We start from the raw sequence: 19,954 nt of genomic DNA on the forward strand, positions 1-19,954 counted from the left end.
TGATTTCTACTGCACGCTGTGCAGCTTTCTCTTACAGAACCCATCCCAAGCAGCCTTATCCCCCAGATGTTTGCTCACTTCCGGTCTTAAACTCCTCAAGAGCAGAGACCTAGCCTCATTCAGCTGGGAGCCAGCGAAGAGCCAGCCCGTACTTTACTCGATGCCCAGGGAGGTCCCAGCATGTTCACTGACCTGCATCTGTGATCAAGTGTGTCTCGCTTTTCCAGAAAGCACCAAACCCAGAGGAGACACAGAGGTAGACATGGAAAGCAAAAGTATTTAAAATAATGAAGCAAAACTGTGTTTTCCCTTGCACTAGTGAGGGTTCTCCAGAGCTCACAACTCCAAGATCAAGAGTCACGTGCTCTTCCAACAAACAGAGTCAGCCAGGCACCCCTATATATTTAAATATAAAACACACACACACGCACACACACATGCATGGGGGAGAGGGGAAGACAGATTTTAAGGAATTGGTTCACACCACTGTGGATGCTGGCAGGCTGATGTTGAAGCTTGAGTCCAAAGGTAGTCAGGTGGCTGACAGAATTCTTTCTTTGGGGTGGATCAGTCTTTTTCTATTAAGTCCTTCAAATAATCGGATAAGTCCCACTCACTCTATGGAGGGTAACCTGCTTTACACAGTAAAGTATACTGATTTAAATGTTCAACTCATCTAAAAATACCTCCAAAGAAACATGTAGAATGTGTAGGCGAATAGCCAAATTGACATAGAAAATTCATCTTAACACCCCCTTTTTCCTACATACTACTCCACACCTCCCTCCTCCCAGTCCTTCTCCCCAGTGCTACTACCACAGAGGGAGCCATTTCCTTTAAAAAAGAAACAGTTTTATTTAAGGGAAGCTATACAAACTCCCACTAGGTTCTAACAAATGATAATATTCCAGAAGCCCAAATGACTAAGGCCATGTAATACAAACAAATTATCCAATTATGAAATGTTCAAAGGCTCTTTTAAACTCGCAGATAAACCTAAATTGTGAATGATTTATATTGCAATTGATGCTAGTTTGTTACACTGCAGTACCTTTTAAAAAGTCAGAGTTCATTTCACAATAACCTGACTCCTACAACACAACGCAATGTTCTCTTCCTATGCTGCTCTTTTTAAATAAGGTACAAGCCTTCTCAATAGAAAGTGAGGTTTCAATATATCAAGGAGGAAGGAACAAAAGAGAAAAACTTGCAAAATAAAGTAGAAGTATCAATCATCTTGAATGCTAAAATCCCCTGATACGCAAAATAAAAAACAAAGTGAGAAACTGTCTTAACTATTTTAACTAAGAATTTTCAAGAGTTTATCCACAAATATCTTGTGACACAGAAGCAGAATCTAGTAGACTATTACTCTACCCACCAAACACCAAACTTTCAGCAGAGCAGACCCAGACCTCAATCAGGATTTCTCTTGATCGTAAGGACGATCACATTCCAATTTATTAATGCAACAACTATTTATCGAGTGCTTACTATGTGTTAGGTACTGTGGACTACATAAAGATGTCTCCAGTGGAGAAGACCGGGTAAAAACATAATTGCAAACGAATGCGTTACAGGCAACTGCTCTCACCCACCAAAGTCACTAGCAGGCTGTAGTAGCTAAATCCACGTCACTGACCACGTTCGCTCCTTCCTGACCTGGCATCGCTGGAGTGTGGCACGGAAGACTACTTTTTAGATTAAATATTAAACATCTCTTCCACCATGTTCTAAATCCACTCCGGCTTGGTCTCCTGATTTTCCTGACGGTACAATTTTAGATCTCTTCTTCTCTGCCCAGCTCTACCTACAATGCTGGTGGTTCACTTATTTCTGTCCTTCTCACTTTATGAGCCCACCTAAGAGCCAAGAATCTCATGCACTCCCTGGCTTCAACTACCACCCGTTTGCTGGTAATTTCTAAACTAAAAATTTTGCAACATTTATGTTATTTTAAAATTATTTGTCATTGTGGTCAAAAACATGTAACATAAAATTCTTTTATTTTAAGCCAAGACCTCTTCTGAGATCCAGAACCAGATCCAGAACTGCCTCCTAGAGCACAGAGGTGGAACGGGAGCACCTTCATTTTAGTGCGTTCTGACTGAACTCATCACCCTGCCTATGTGATTGGCTTTTTGCCTCCCCCACTCCTGTCGTATTCTATGGCCCTGGGAATGTCAGGTCCTTGACCAAGTCAGTGCAAGCCAGAAACCTGGGGCTTTGTCCTTTATTCCTTCCCACATTCTCGATCCTTCATCCATTCAAGATGCAAAGCCTTCTACTGGCTTTCAAACCCATCCTTTGTCCTCTCTCTCCTTTCTATGAGATCTTAGTTCAGACATATTATTTTAGCTTGAATTACTCTATCAGCCTTCTAACTCATCTCCTGATTAATCTTGGGACTTGCCCTCCTTCAATTACCTCTACAAGCTACAGCCTGACTAATATGGCTCAAAGGCGACTCTGAAGTCACCTCTCTGCTGACAAATATCGCAATGGCTCCTCAGTATAAAAACTAATCTCTTTGGAGTTACATATAAACCTTTTAGGGAGGACCTGGTCGCTTGCTAATTCTCATCCCTCTCCACTGCCAGCACACAGAGTGCCTAGCTCTGGTTCACGTTTTACCTCCCTTAGAGGGTTCACTCAACCCTGGAAAGCCCCTCCCTCCCCCAGAATACCTAGTTAACTCCTACAGATTGTCCAGACTGAAATCCGTCCTCATCACTAACGAAAAGCTCTAAGGACACAGGAAGATGAACTATAGTGTACTGAGCTTGGAAGAGGAGCAAGGGTCCGAGATACTCAAACTAAAAGCCTCATAGATGTGAAACTTAATAAAAGGCAACCTCATTTAGAAAGGAGCCAGGAGGCCAGAAGGGGGAGCTCTCGTGCCCTACGCATGGTGGTCAATTGCAGACCCAAAGGAAGAGACCTGCCTTACAAGCTGATACTACTTCAGCTACTTTACTACCCCAAAATGAAGAAGAAAGGTTTCCCCCACCACCACCACCACAGCAGAGTCAGTGAGAGATTGTCACAGCTCAGTCAATGAAAAGCCACTACACCTTGAACCCACCATTTACTCCAATAGACTTTTTGTTTATAACAGCACCCACCCCCAACCCTTCCCTTCCTTCTGTAAAAGAGCATTCTTCTCCTGTGTTCTCCAGACTTGCCTATGGTTTTGCTTCAGCTTGCTCATCCCAAATTGTAATTCTCTGCTATCCTTGAATGAACCCATTTTTGTTGGTAACACACGTGACAGTGTTATTTCTAAGGTTAACACAGACCATGGAAACTATCCTCCAATCCAAAGAGCACAGACAATAGTTCTCAAGGTATTATCTTCTGTCATACTTTCACCGTTGTAGTGCCTTCCATCGGCAGCTCTCAACACACGCAGCGACCCTCTAGAAAGTAAAGGGAAGCTCAGACCAAGAAAATTAAATGTGTACATGGTGGGGCAGGAGGAAAAAAGCAAAGAAAGGGAACCAGCTACACAAACCCACAGACACCTTCACCAACTTCTATGTTGTGAGCGGGGGCAGTAAAATTAAAAAATATATATATGGATTTACTAGAGTCCAGCCTTCAAACACATAAACTTACGGGCAAAGAGCCTGTGATGTTTACAACTTGAGAAATTCTTTTTTTTTTTTTTTAAAGATTTTATTTATTTTTTTGACAGAGATCACAAGCAGGCAGAGAGGCAGGCAGAGAGAGAGAGAGGAGGAAGTAGGCTCCCTGCTGAGCAGAGAGCCTGATGCGGGGCTCGATCCCAAGACCCTGAGATCATGACCTGAGCCGAAGGCAGAGGCTTAACCCACTGAGCCACCCAGGCGCCCCACAACTTGAGAAATTCTTAAAAAATCACCAGTGGAAGATGTTTGTCACTGTCATCAATTCCATAACCAGCCTGGAGGACATAGGGAACTCACCATAAAGGGAAGTCCATCTGCCCCCACAAGATCGTACTACCAACCAGTGGCATAATCCCAAGGAGTGAGAACATCCATGGGGTAGATGCTGGCAGTTGTGTAACTGAAGAAAAAGCCAACCACTAAAACCCACGCAGCGGAACCGCCACAACGGGATGAAGCCAACAAGCTTACTTTACTTACTTTTACTTCAGGGAAATATGTAGGAACATCTGCTGCCAGGTCAGACTCAGAAACATGCATTTAAGGGGTTCTGGACCCTCTGGAAACCAATTTGTTCCCAGTCTCCAAGAGTGGCGAAACTGAAAAGAGCTGACAGAATTATGGTTGAGATTTTTACTCCAACAAGCAAATCTTTCAGTAGTATCCACATTTCAGCTGAGGTCATAGTGTCCTCTGTACCCAAGATAGTCCAAAGAAGAAATCGTTTACAGCAGCTTATATAGGTAGAACATTCCAGTGATTCAGCAGGTTGCTCGGTCTGGGACTACCCTGAGAACTTCAAGTGGGGAAAAAAGTAGGAAATGTAAGACAAGGAAATCAGGAACAGGACTTTGTTTCTCATCTCCACTCTGCTAAAAGGTCAAACTCGGAAAAACTTAATTCACCTACAAGGAGCTGAGCTGCTTCTTCTATCAAGTGTCCTTGGGGTGAGAAAAGACAGAGGAAAAAAATCTTCTAAGGTCCCTTCCAGCTTTGAAACTAGATGACCTCCCTGACAAATACACAGAAGGTGGAAGAGAAACAGGCAAACATGAAAACAATCAGCAAGGGAGACACATGGGCACCAACAGCTGGTAGAAGTGAGTAAAAATCTTTACTGGATATAAGGAGTCAACATCATATTATTAGTTAAGAAGTTTTAGCCATTGGTTTCCAAACATGCTTTCCCCAACCTTCAGAATTACTTCCTTCATTCTTCTAAGACTTTCTATAGTTACCTGCCATATTGGGGGAAAATTGAATTACAAATAACATGGTTGCTTTTCCCAACAGATAGAGTTGAATTTCCAGTGGTCGACTGTTATTCCCATAGCCAGGTGTGTGTGGGTAGGATGTTCCCGGGGGGAAAAGGAGAAGAAAAAGCAGGAGGGATATAGGATTCTTTCCCCTTCTGACCACATCAGGAGAGAAGTTTCAATTTACAAGAAAGGCAAAACAATTCTAAACTTTTATGCCATTAATACACAGCTTCAAAACATATATTCAAAAAAATGGGTGAAAAATACTAAGAAACTGAAAAATTCACAGATTAGAATTTTTTTAAAAGATCTTATTTACTCATTTGGGAGACAGAGGGGCAGAGAGAGCACAAGCAGGGGGAGAGGCAGAGAGAGAAGCAGACTCCCCAATGAGCTAGAAGCCCGACGTGGGGCTCAATCCCAGGACCTGGAGATCATGACCTGAGCCGAAGGCAGATGCTTAACCATCTGAGCCACCCAGGCAACCCGAGAATATTTTAAACCACTTCTCTCAGTAACTGCAGACAAAACAAGCAGACAAAAATAATCTGGTAAGGTTACACATACTTTGAATTCAATTATCGAGTTTAATCTATTAAGTATACATAGAACATTATTTCATCAAATGGAGAAAATATCTTGTTTTCACAAGCACACACACAGAATATTTTCAAAAACTGATGACATACCAGGCCATAAAGTAAGTCTCAACAAATATCAAAAGGACTAAAAATCAAAGTATATTCTCAGGGTGGCACAGTTCGTTAAGCACCCAACTCTTAGTTTTAGCTCAAGTCCTGATCTCAGGGTTGTGAGATTGAGCCCTAAGACAGGCTCTGCATTCAGCAAGGAGTCTGCTTGAGACTCTCTCTCTCTCTCCCTCTGCCCCTCCCACTAGTGTGTTCTCTCTCTCTCTCTCTCTCAAATAAATAAATCTTCTTTTAAAAACTATATTCTATATTCACTATGAAATTATGCTAAAAAACACTAAGTGATAACTAAAGCCATCCAAGTTTGGATATCAAGAAACACTTCTAAATTACACATAGGGTCAAAGAAGGAATCACAAAAGAAATTAGAAAATGCTTAAAATGTAAGAATAACAAACAACATAGCAAAACTTGTGAGGTGCAGGTAAAGCAAAGCTTAGAGGAAAGCTTGTGATCTTAAGTGCTTACATTAAATAAGAAAGGCCAAAAAAATAGATAGACTAGGCATCCAACGTAATAAGCTAGAACAAACCCTGACATAATAAAATTTCAAATCGTATAGAAATAATAAAGAGCGCAAATAAACGAAATGGAAAACAAAAATAATACAAATCAAGAATGATCAAGAGTTGGGGTGTTGGGCAACAGGGGCAGATAGCCTAGTCACAGGGCCAAACCTCTGGCAAAAAGAGTCAGCATAAAATATTAGGAATAAAAGTGAACATTACAAAAGCTGGGGAGATTAAAAAGATAACAGGAAACACCGCGAGGGAACAGATATGTGGAAGCCTCAATTGATGAAACTTCTCCAGGAGGCAATGAGGCAATATATTAATCAAAATGAAAAATTACACATATCATTTGATGTGGTAATTCCCCTGCTTTACAATGTTGTCTCACAAAGCTGCACAGAAATGGATGTGCAAGACAGTTTGCGAGAGATTTAATTACAGTGCTTACACCTAATCCAAATGCCCTGAGTAGGAGACAAATTTAGATAAACTACAGAGCACCCACGTGATGGGTTACTATGAAGTTATTAAAAATAGGAAGGCAACACGCCACGTAAACTTGTGCACATGAACATTCGTAGCAGCATTCTTCATACGAACCAAAAAGCGGAAACAAGCCAACTATCCATCAATGGATGCGTATCCAAAAATTTTTATAATATCTATCCAATAAAATGCTATTCAGTCACAGAAGGACTTAACTACTGATAAATGTTAGAGAACATGAAGGAACCCTGAAATCATTGTCCTAAGTGAAAGAAGCTAGACAAAATATGCCATATATTGTATGCTTCTATTTATATGGAATGTTCAGAATAAGCAAATCCACAGAGACAGCAGGGGGTTGCCAAGGATGGGGGGGGCGGTGTTGTGAAGTGTCTGCTAATGGATACAAGGTTTCTTTTGATGAAAATGTTCTGTAATTAGTGATAATGGTTGCACAATTTTGTGAACAAATTTTTTAAAAAAGACTAAATTGTGCATTTGGAAAGGACGAATTTTATGTTATGTGAATTATATCTCAATTGTTAAAAATTATATAAAGTAGTTACTTATGTCCTGACATGGGAAGATCTGAACATATGTTAAATCATTTTTTAAGGAGCATGCAAAGAGCAGTTTCTATCATTTGTTCTCATTTGTATTTAAAAGAGGATATATGTACCTACTTTCATTTGCATAGAAAACATCTGTACGCATAAAGACAAAAATAAAAAAACTAACAATGTCTGCCACTAGAGAGAGAAGACTTCCTTTTTACGGGTACTTTTTTGTTGTTGTTTTTTTTCAGTGTATTGCTACGTGTATGTTACACTATAATAAAGACTAGAAAGCACCTGAAATATCTGTATTAAGAAGGACATTGGACATGACTGTATTGACCCCTACTAGAAATTAAAACACATTCATATCTTCTTATAGTGGGAAATCTCCAGCACACAGACTAAATCTGGTGTTCTGCTTCCATTCTTCTACCCATGAGAAATGCATGGACTAAAATGTTAGTTCTGTAGACACCTCTGATGAAATACAGTGTTGGCTAATGTAATATATAATCCTGATAATGAGAATGTTACTCCACAGTGATAGATTTTTTCTAATGTTGGATATGACAGCTTCATTCTCTAAAAATCAAAAAATATAGGATTTCTCCTGTATCAAATGAGGAAAATAAAATATTTAAACTCTGCTTATATCTCCAAAGCTTAGGCAGCAATTCAAATAATTTCAATAATAAAATCTTAGAGTCCAAGAGGAACTTAATAGATCATCTAGATCCCACCACCTCCACAACGCTTAATTCTCCTATAAACCAGCATTCCTGTCAAGACGTTGGTGAGCCTTTCCTTAATCATTTCCGGTGACAGAAGCCCCCGTACCCTGAGATGACTCATTCCACCATTCAAGGACTTTATTAGAAAATCTCCCTTCTTGCTGCTGTAGGCTTGAGTGGCTGGTGTCGAGATGGGCAAGTTCATAAAACCTGGGAAGGTGGTGCTGGTCCTAGCTGGACAGTACTTCTGATGCAAAGCGGTCATCGTGAAGAACATTGATGATGGCACCTCAGACTGTCCCTACAGCCACGCTCAGGTGGCTGGAATGAACCGCTATCCCTGCAAAGTGACAGCTGCCATGGGCAAGAAGAAATTGCCAAGAGGTCAAAGATCAAGTCTTCTGCGAATGTTTATAACCACAATCATTCCATGCCCACGAGGTACTCTGTGGATATCCCCTTGGACAAAATGGTCGTCAATAAGGATGTCTTCAGAGAACCTGCTCTTCAATGCAAGGTCCCATGAGAGGCCAAGGTCAAGTTCGAGGGGACATACAAGACCAGCAAGAATAAATGGTTCTTCCAGAAGTTGCAATTTTTTTTTCGTTGCAGTCACCCCCCACCCCAACACACACAAGCCTGTCTCGGCTTAAGACATGCCTTCGTCACTAAGCTTCATCATCTACCTTGTGATTTAAAGTGAGACATGTGACTCCTTTCATTTGAACACTTACTGGCCATTGCAGGGTTATTAATTTAACCCTACAATGATTTAAACTGATTTCAATACTGTAATGTCTCGGAATAAGGAGCCTCCAAGAGAGGGAGACTAAGGAACATGTGGTTGGTGGAGCAGTCAGAACACATGGAACAGGGGTGCCTGGATGGCGCAGCCATTAAGCGTCTGACTTCAGCTCAGGTCATGATCCTGGGATCCTGGGATCGAGCCCCGCATCGGGCTCTCTGCTCCGTGGGAATCCCGCTTCTCCCTCTCCCACTCCCCCTGCTTGGGTTCCCTCTCTTGCTGTTTCTCTGTCAAATAAATAAAATCTTAAGAAAAAAAAAGGAAACACACACAATATTTATCAATTAAGTTCACCATCTTATATGGACGTGGTTCATGATGCTCCAAAATAATCAGAATAGTAACATCAAAGACCACTGATCACAAATGACCGTAACAAATATAATAATCATGAAAAAAAACCCTGAAATAATTGCAAGAATTACCAAAGCATGACACAGAGACATGCAATGGGGAAATGCTCTTGGAAAAATAGTGCCGACAGACCTGCTTGATGCAGGGCTGCCCCAAACCTTCAATTTATAAAACACTCTATCTGTAAAGTGCGATAAAAGCAAAGTACAATAAAATGAGGTATGCCTGTATATAAACACTTTACACTGGGTTAAATAAATTATGAAAAGCTCTAAACCAAGCACCACTGTCTACATTTTTATCCCAGGAGCATAACTTTTCAAAATAAAAACCAGTAAGTTTAAGGATCTCTTTCTCTAAAAGAGTTTAGAAGCAAGGTTTCTGACTTCTTTCCTTTTCTTTATGTACTCATAGGACAGAACTGAAATATACATAAGTATGTGTATATATATACACACACACACACACATACACACACACACACAGATTTTTTTTTAAAGATTTATTTATTTGACAGAGAGAGACACAGTGGGAGAGGGAACACAAGCAGGGGGAGTAGGAGAAGGAGAAGCAGGCAGAACAGGGAGCCAGATGCGGGGCTCGATCCCAGGACCCTGGGATCATGACCTGAGCTGAAGGCAGACACTTAATGACTGAACCACCCAGGGGCCCCCTGAAGTATATTTTTTTGACTGATGTATATTTTTAAATGACTGAAGAATTACATTTCACAGAACTTTATCTGACCATCTTTTATGAGTGCAGTAACTTTCTACCACATTCTCTAGTTACTTTTGTCCTTGCCATCTCCCACACTAGAATTTTGGAGGGCGGGCTCTGGGTCTCAGTCTCCCATCACTGTACCAGCTAACAGAAAACACAATGGCCCCAGGATCAGGGCATCTGACTTTGAGCACCATTTCTTTCCAAGTAGTTGTTACCTCTCCCAGGTCTGACAACATCTCTGGGCTTCAAGTTCTTTGTCTCTAAACTGAGAGGGGTGATATGTATGTTCACATTCAGCACTGAATGTTTCATTATACTAAGTTAAATTTTAACTCTGGGGCCATCCATACCCCCTTCAAGCCCTTTAGTAGTGTACCTCAACTCCAGGAGCAAAGGAAGGCTTTGCCACTGCTATTATCTTGGAGCCGTTCTCTCTAACTTCCTTAAGAGAGAAACAACAAAGGGTCCCTGGGTGGCTCAGTTGGTTAAGTGACTACCTTCCGCTTGGGTCATGATCCCAGAGTCCCGGGATCAAGTCCCACATCGGGCTCCCAGCACCACAGGGAGTCTGCTTCTACCTCTGACCCTCTCCCCTCTGGTGTTCTCTCTCACTCTCTCTGTCTCTCAACTAAATAAATAAAATCTTTTAAAAAAAAGAGAGATAGAGAGAGAGAGAGAGAGAGAGAGAGAGGAAAACAACAGAAAAGCCAAAGTAAAATCACAGTCAGATACTGAAGCACCGAGGAAATTCACTACTAAAGCAGAAAATCTTTCAATCAGTTCAATCTATATTTACTGTTTCAGGACACGTAAAACAATAATGTGCACCAGTACAGTGTGTCTCTAACGGATTTTAAGGAGAGTTATGTGTTTGCTAGTTAACTAATGCTGCAATAACATGCAAGTTTAATCATTACTTAAGCACTATAATTGCATTACTAAATTCAGTCTGACACTAGTCCCGCACTCTCACTCTGAGATTTTATTCTCTTTGAAATCTGTCATCTATACATCCATCCTCTTTTATTGCCCTTACCTCAAGACAGATTTGTTTAATACATGTAAATTCTTAAAGGTATGGCAGACTCTCGAGTCTGGTACCAGCTTCTTAGAATTAAGAAGAATTCTTAGAATTAAGGTACCAGCTTCTTAGAATTAGCACTTTGCCTTACAAACTAAAGAAATGTTGCCTATAAAAGATACCTTTAAATAATAACAGCTAAAGTAAAAAGATGGGATACAAAGCTACTCCAAAAATTCTCCAGTTCCAGGTTAGGAGATAGAACTAAACCTTAATCACTGGCAAGAATTCAGAAATACCAAAAATAAGTCAAACATCTTTGGAAGAGATGAAGTAGATGTGTGTTTCCCTATTCCTCCTACAAAGTGCCGCTAAAAACCATGGACATCATATATAAAACAAATACAAGAAAGCTCTGAAAGCTGGAGAGAAGAGGCAGACTGGCCAGGGAACTCAGGACCCAAGGAACAACACAGTGGTGAGTTCCATGGGTTTTCTACTAAACCCATATATTCTAGCTGTGAAGCCGAAGAAGCAGAAAACCAAGAAATGACAATGAGCACAGAGGAAAAAAAAACCCTGTTCACCTAGCCAACAGATCAGGCAAGGGGCAGGTTAGCAGGACAGAATACTTTTAGATAAGAACTGCTCTATTCCAGCCCAACACCATGGAAAAAATTGTAATGATACACACATCAACAAAGACTTAGGAGCCTAAACGTTCATCCTCACAAGGCTGTAATGAGGCATACTTACCCCAGCTGGGGTGGTGTCAGAGGAGGCTAACAAGAAAGTCCGAACTTGCACCACTGCCCAGTGGTAATGTGGCTATCCTCCACCACGGCATCCGTGGATGCCACGTACAGAGCAGTAACAATGCACTCCTACCCTTCTCAGTCAGGGAGGTACCACTGAAGGCCCAATGGGGAGCCAGTACTCCCACCCTCACCCAGCATTAATGAGAAGCTGACCCCTCAAGCATCAACAGAGGTCAACTGGGGCATCTAGACATTGAGACCCACTTGGCAGTAATGAGTCACCACTGTCCCCACCCCTGACGGAGTGGTACCAGAAAAAGCTGGCTAAAACAGAAAACATCAATAAAACTCCAAATCTCATGACATGCTTAAAATGTCCAAGTCTACACCCCCCCCAAAAAAACCACTCATCATACCAACTCAAGCTGAATGACAAAATAAATGTCAATGTCAAGATGACAGAGATGTCAACATGTGACAAAGATTTTAAAGCAGCCATCATAAAAAATGCTTGAACAAGCAATAAGAACATGCTCAAAACAAATGAAAAAAGAGTCTCAGCAAAGAAACAGAAAGTCACAGAAAAGAAATAGAAGATATGAAGCAGCCCCAAATGGAACTCTTGAAACTGGAACATACAATAACTGAAAATAAAACACTCAGCAGATAGGCTCAGCAGTACAATGAAAGGGGCAGAAGAAAATAGTGAATTCAAAGACAGAATAATACTAATTACCCAATCTAAACAAAAGGGAGAGAAAAACAGAACATCAGGACTGGGGGAACCATAAAATAAGATTTAACATTCATGTCATCAGAATCTGAGGAGAGAAAAATAAGGTGCCATTGAAAAGGTACTCCAAGGAATAATGGCTGGAAATTTCAAAAGAAAAAAGCCTACAGACTCAAGAGGCTGTGTGAACCCCAAACTGGGTAAATCTGAAAAAATCTTATCTAATATACATCATAGTCGTACTTTTGATGCATTAAAAAATCCTGAAATCAGAGGGAGACAGAGAAGTGCCACCTTGCCTACAAGGGGAAACAATTCACATGACAGATTTTTCATCAGTAAACCATGGAGGCCATAAGGAAGGGGCATACGAGATTTTTCGAATGTGGGAAGAAAGGAACTGTCAACCCAGAATCTAATATCCTGCAAAAATTTCCTTCAGGAATGAAGGAGAAATCAGTCTATTCTCAGATGAAGGAAAACTAAGAATTTGTTGCCACGAGACCTACTCTAAAAGAAAGGCTAAAGGAAGATGTCTCAACTGAAAGGAAATGATAAAATAAGGAATCTCATAATATCAGGAAGAAAAAAAGAACATGGTAAGAAAAGTGTGGGTAAATAGAACAGATTTTCTTTCCTTTCTTATTCTCTTGAGTTGTCTAACTTGGGTTTATGAAGATGGAATAGATCTATATCTTGGTGCGGAAGTGGTTAGATGCATATATAAAGTGACAAAATGGTGTAAAATTATAAACACATTGTACCAATGTCAATTGTTTAGGCTCTGAGAAATTACTATAGTTACACTGAGGAAAGCAAGGTAAAGGGCACATTCTTTCTTTCTGCACTATTTTTGCCAGTGCCCGTGAATCAGTAATTCTTTCACAATAAAGTTTTCTAAAAGTCTAATTAAAATCAGGTTATTTCCTAAGTAATAGTGAGGCACTTGAAAAGAAATCCCACCAGTAAGCGTTAAGGCAAAGTCATTCAAAGCCTGGTGGTTAATTTTTGTCATTTTCTTTAGTCATTTGTCCAAATAATTGACAACAATATCAAGTAATTTAACAGATAAAAATGTCCCCTATTCTTTGGTAACTACTAAGTTGCTGATGTTGTCACTTAGCTCATTCTTTTGATTTTTTTTCTTCTATAGATGTTTGCTTTAAATAAAATAGCTGGAAAAAATGTAAACTAACAGCCAAAATTCTTTTGAAAATCAAATTATACTATTTATATAAAATAATAGTAGCTAGCATTCATTGACTCTTAGAATATTGTAAGTACTGTGCTAATTTTTTTACATGCATTATTTTATTTAATTCTTTTTAAAAAAGATTTATTTACTTATTTTAGAGAGGGAGGGAGGGACAGAAGGATAGAGAGGATCTCCAGCAGACTCCCGGCTAAGTGCAGAGTTTGACACATGTGGCTGACCTTATGACCTCAAGATCATCACCAGAGCTGAAATCAAGAGTCACACCTGTAACCCACTAAACCACCCAGACACCCCTAGATTTGATTCTTATAAAATCAAAATAAATAAATCAAATAAAATTTGATTCTTTTTTTTTTTAAAGATTTTTATTTATTTGACAGAGAGAGATCACAAGTAGACAGAGAGGCAGGCAGAGAGAGAGAGATGGAAGCAGGCTCCCTGCTGAGCAGAGAGCCCAATGCGGGACTCGATCCCAGGACCCTGAGATCATGACCTGAGCCGAAGGCAGCGGCTCAACCCACTGAGCCACCCAGGCGCCCCAAGATTTGATTCTTATAAAATTCCTTGTTTTCCCCATTTGAGACAAGGCAACCATGACTTAAAGAAATTAAGTAACTTGCTTATTAACACACAAGTAGGAATGGCAGCCTAATTTCAAGTCAAGCTTAGAGCTGATACTCCTAACCATGACTATAACTCCTAAGTCCACAATGATTAAGTACTATTTTATGTAACAGATAGACAGCATGTGTGCCAATGTCTATTGAATGATTCCTACTAAATAATGCACTGCAAATTATTATTTTAATTATTCCAATTAGGATTTCAATCACATTGGGAACTAGAACAAATAAATGTTTTTCAATATATTATAGCTAAGAGATCACAAGAACTGGGTTTATGTCTTAAAGGCACATTCAATACCATGACTTCCCTACAATGATAATAAGTCTTAAAATAGTGTATGATGCTGAAACTGGTTGTTACAGATGTTCATGTTTTTGTAAAGGCATAAGAAGTTTAGGATGGGCTAAAGTTTACCAAATTTGGGGCGCCTGGGTGGCTCTGTCGGTTGAGCACCTGATTTCGGCTCAGGCCTTGACCTTAGGGTCCTGGGATCAAGCCCCATGTTGGGCTCCCTGCTCAGAAGGGAGTCTGCTTCTCCCTCTCTCTCTGCCCCTCTCCTCCCCTACCCCTCACTTGTGCTCTCAACTCTCTCTCTCATGTTCTCTCTCCCAAATAAATAAAATCTTTTTTTAAAAAAAATCAAGTTTACCAAATTTTCTAACAGAGTGGGGGGTGTGGGGTCAGAGGAAAAATACACTCTTTTAGTTGTTAAAACACTTTAAATTTTCAAAAGGCAACACACAGTTAACTTTAAATCATGGTGAAATACAAAAATACTATAGGTTAGGTATTGATACCTTTAATTGTACATCTGAAACAAATATTTTTGGGGTAAGCTTCCTAAAAATGTTTCACAAACACACTAGGCTCACATAAACACAACTTAAATGAATCTTCCTTTAACTGGGGGTTTTCCCTGTAATTCTTCGGAGAAAGATTAAGGACCTTAAAAATTGATTAAGTACTCAAGATATGCTTCTGAAGCTATACACTAAGACACTTTCAAAAGCCTACGTGAAGGCCATCCACAGTTCCCTTCACATCCACACATTTATTGCCCTTAAAGATATACACTCATCCAGGACTACAAAAAATGCTTCTCATTTTTGGATAAAGTTTAGGGTAGTATATATCGCCGACCAGTGTTCCCTCTTTGCTTCTGTTTTTGCACCAAGATACAATATTTCATTTTAGCTTCCTAAAGAAAACATTTTTAAGCAAAATGGTTTCCAAATGCATCGAGCGGGTTCCTGCTGCTTCATGTTAATTGGCTGGACTGGCAAAGCAGCAAGGCCTGGTGCTGCAGCTGCTCCCACGTTCTCAGTTACTTCTGGAATTTGTACGGTTTGCTGGGTAACGTGAGAGTTTATACAATTATCTACAGTACGTCATGTCATGACTAACATACGCACATTACAATATCACAAGCTTGTAGGTTGGGCTTGTTTTTTCCATTAAGAAGAAAGCTGACATGTTAATTATCACGGAAACTGGGGGTGTTTTGTGTTTTCGCCACTGAACAATAACTTTAGAATCCATTAAGTTCATATTTTTTAATCGGCGTATTAGACAATGTGCCAGCTTCATGACCCATTTAGCCTTCAACCCGGTCCACCTACCAGTTAAATAAAACATGCAAAAATCGCCTTCATTGTATCAGTCACTTAACTCAAAAAGTGCCAGTGGTCTCCCTCTGCAGCGTGATATTCAAGTCCCTCCATTTTCCGATTCTATTTTTCTCCTTTCTCTCTTATTATTAAATACCATGTAACGGAACAGATCATAACAGTCACCTGCACATCCTTATATGTGCACTTTTTTTAAGGGGGGGAGGGGTAGTGAGAGAATCTTAAGTAGCCTCCACACCCAGCACAGAGCCCTACCCAGGACTTGATCTCATGACCCTAAGATCATGACCCCAGTGAGCCAAAATCAACAGTCAGAGGCTTAACCGACTGAGCCACACAGGCGCCTCTTATATGTGCACTTTTATTCACAATTTCCCTTCACCTGGAATATCCTCTCATATCAAAATCCTTCCCAGCCATCAAGATTCTCTTCGAAACCTAAGCCTGTAGTTGAACCTACCCTGACTAGTCCAGGCTTCTCTGCTCCTTGGGCACTTTCTTGGCAATCACCTTTTTCATGTCTGTACATACCATCTATCCAATGACACTGCAGGCTCCTTGAATACAGAGGCCCTTGAGCAAGTGATTTAACTTTTTCCTCTCCATTACATTAAATACCTTTTTAACGGGGCGCCTGGGTGGCTCAGTGGGTTAAAGCCTCTGCCTTCGGCTCAGGTCATGATCCCAGGGTCCTGGGATCGAGCCTCACACTGGACTCTCTGCTCGGCAGGGAGCCTGCTTCCTCCTCTCTCTCTCTGCCTGCTTCTCTGCCTACTTGTGATCTCTGTCGAGTAAATAAATAAAATCTTAAAAAAAAAAAACCCTTTTTAAAATCAGTAGGGTTGGATGAAATGATACCTAGGGCTCTTCCTTGCTCTAAAATTTTACACATCTGGGTATGCCTGGGTGGCTCAGCTGTTAAGCATCTGCCTTGGGCTCAGGTCATGATCCCGGGGTCCTGGGGTGGAGTCCCGCATCAGGCTCCCTGCTCTGCTCTGCCTGCCGCTCCCTCTGCTGCTTTTCCCTCTGCCTGCCGCTCTCCCTACTTGTGTGCGCGCGCTCTCTCTCTGACAAATAAAATCTTAAAATAAATAAATAAATAAAATATTACACATCTATTTCTTGCATCCCCGATAATGTGAGTATTTTAGTTATCTGATAAATATTTCAAACTATTTGAGTTTACCAACGCCTATTATAAACTTACCCAGTGCTGTCTACTGGATAATATTCTAAGTATGACAATTTCCAAAAGGCAAAAAAAAAAAAAAAGCTGCCAGCTTAATCAAACAGCCATAATTAGTAAGCTAAATATTCATTCATTTGTTTTCTCACAACAAACATTAATTAAATAGCAGGGTCAGAGGATGCCTGGGTGGCTCAGTTGGTTAGGGGTCTGCCTTCGGCTCAGGTCATCATCCCAGGGTCCTGGGATCGAGCCCCACATCGGGCTCTCTGCTCAGTGGGAAGCTTGCTTCTCCCTCTCCCACTCCCCCTGCTTGCACACTGGCTCTCCTGTTCTCTCTGACAAATAAATACAATCTTTATTTTTAAAAAATCAGGGTCAAGTGCCATATCAGACAACACAGAGGTAACTGACTTGGCCCTTGCCCTCAAGGGACTCACAATCCAGTGGGAGTCACAGAGAGGTAAAAGCACTCATCACAATAAAGATTGCTAAAGAAAGGCACAAATGATACTCTACAAATATATGAAAAAAACAACTGGCAACAGCTGTGAAGTAGAGGAGGCCCAAGGAAATGTTCCCAGGATGGGTGACAATTAAAGTCCTGAAGGACAAAAAGTAGCCATCATTTCAGGAAAAGCAGCAATTACAAAAGTGTGAGGGTAAGGAAACACGGAAAGTTTGTGGAAGCGCAGTTAAAACGCCACTTTAGGAGGGGTAAGAGAGGAGCTAGAGGGACAGGCAGGAGCCCAAATCTGTTGGGACTCTAATCCTGAAGTAACAGAGGACCTGAAGTGCCTGGGCACCGAATATTATGAAAATAATATCTGCAGGTAAGTCATCAAGTTGTACATGAGAAACTGCATGCGACAAAGACTGTGAGTTGTCCCCCAGCATCTTTTCTACCCTTCTAAGAATGTAATCTTCATTTTAACTGGAGTTAAAATGAGTTCAGGGCCACATCTTCCAGCCTCCCTGACAGCTAGGTGTCACCATATGACAAGGTCTGGCTAGTGGGCTACGTGAGCAACCAGTGCACACGTCTGTTAAGTTCGATCCTTAAGTGGAAGGAGTGTCTTATCTTCTGCCCCTTCTGCCATCCCTGTGGTTACAATAAGGATGGGACAGTGAGTTACAGCAACCAGCTCAAATCATGACATGGAAGGTGCGTTCTAAGGACACCAGAACGGGAAGAACGCATCTGGGTACCTAATAACTGAGGAGCTGCCATCCGACCCTGACGTGGGAAAGAGCAAGCTTGTTTAAGGCACTCTATTTGGGGGCCTCTGTTAGAGCAGATAACTTCTATCTACACGAATATACAATGGAATTTAAAACTGCATCAGAAGGATTCAAGAACCGCTCATATTTACCAATAACACCAGACAAGAAGAAAGGAGTTCTAAAAATAAATACGCAATAGAGAGAGAGATAAGGAGTTCTAGAATTCACGTCTTTCAAGTTTAGTGAGCATGTAGAGGTTATCAGAATGTCATTATGTTTCTTAAATTCCACATAGAGTGAGATCATATAATTGTCTTTCTCTGACTTATTTCACTGAGCATAATATCCTCTTTTGCTTAGCATAATACCCTCAAAACAGAGGATCATAGGAAAAGAGAGGAAAAAATAAAACAAGATGAAATCAGAGAGGGAGACAAGCCATAGGGACTCTTAATCATAGGAAAGAAACTGAGGGTTGCTGGAGGGGAGGGGGTAGGGGGATGGGGTAACTGGGTGATAGGCATCAAGGAGGGCACCATACATAATGAGCACTGGGTATTATATAAGACTGATGAATCACTGACCTCAACCTCTGAAACCAAAAATATATTATATGTTAATTAGTTGAATTTAAATTTTAAAAAGAATGTCATTTTGTTAAGACCATGCTAAGTAGTAAACACAATTAGAAGACAAAAATAGGTTGTCAACATGCATTACCTGCATAATGTGGTCAGGACAATACAGAGATGGGCTCGTGTTAATTCATGGTCCTACAATTATTATTCCAGTATTCAAAATCAGTTTTTTAAACTGATAGAAAAATTTTCCATTAACAAACATAATACAGGAAAGGAAGTAAGAGATCTATACCTAAATTTACCAGTACCCATGCCCCTCAAACTAAGGAAACTGATCTTTAAGGTTCTCAGACTAATTAGGTAAAAGTGAATAAGTATAATAGGTCTTCAGGAATCTCAGGTTGTCCTCTAGTACATTCCTAACACACAACCTATACACAGGAGCCCAAGAAGCCCTTTGGAGATACCTCACTACGGCTTAGCCTGGACAGCCAACATCCCATGCTGCCTTCTGTGGTTGATATCTACCTCCTCTCCATGCCTACCCTACTGGAAATTTACGGTCATGGTCAGGTTCTTAGTATATTTCAATAATTACATATCAAGTAAACTATTCCATGTTAATGAGTAAGTTTAGAGAAGACAGCACCAAGACTTTCTGTAAACCCATTTTGATCTGCTATGGCAAAAGTGCCTAACTTTCATTTGGTTGGACTGTTTTTTTAAAAGTAGCTCTGTTAGGGAATGCCTGGGTGGCCCAATGGGTTAAGCCTCTACCTTCAGCTCAGGTCATGATCCCAGGGTCCTGGGATTGAGCTCTGAGTCCGGCTCCCTGTTCACCGGGGGGTGTGCTTCTCCTTCTCCCTTTGCCCCTCCCCACTCTTGTTCTCATTCTCTCTCTCTCTCTCAAATAAATAAAATTAAAAAAAAAAAACTTTAAAAAGAAAAAAAGTGGTTCTGTTGGGGCACCTGGGTGGCTAAGTCAGTTAAGTGTCTGACTCCCAATTCATGATCTCAGAGTCGTCAGATCAAGCCCTGAATCAGGCACCATATTGGCAATGGAGGCTGCTCAAGATTCTCTCTCTCCCTCTCCTTCTGCCCCTCCCCATGCCCTCTTAAAAAAAAAAAAAAAGTGGTTCTGTTCACTAAAACCCCAAACCCAAACTAAAACAAAAATCTTTAAAAGCCAC

The 19,954-nt window shown here is 40.7% G+C and overlaps 1 pseudogene across 1 annotated transcript; it reads left to right on the top strand.

Moving 5' to 3' along the window:
• Positions 1-8,096: 8,096 nt before the first annotated feature.
• LOC308337466 (large ribosomal subunit protein eL27-like) lies at positions 8,097-8,608 on the top strand (annotated as a pseudogene). The gene has a single exon. The product of its transcript is annotated as a large ribosomal subunit protein eL27-like (transcript).
• The last annotated feature ends 11,346 nt before the right edge of the window (positions 8,609-19,954 follow it).

Source organism: Martes martes (assembly GCF_963455335.1).
Source record: "Martes martes genome assembly, chromosome: X".
Classification (NCBI taxonomy): domain Eukaryota; kingdom Metazoa; phylum Chordata; class Mammalia; order Carnivora; family Mustelidae; genus Martes; species Martes martes.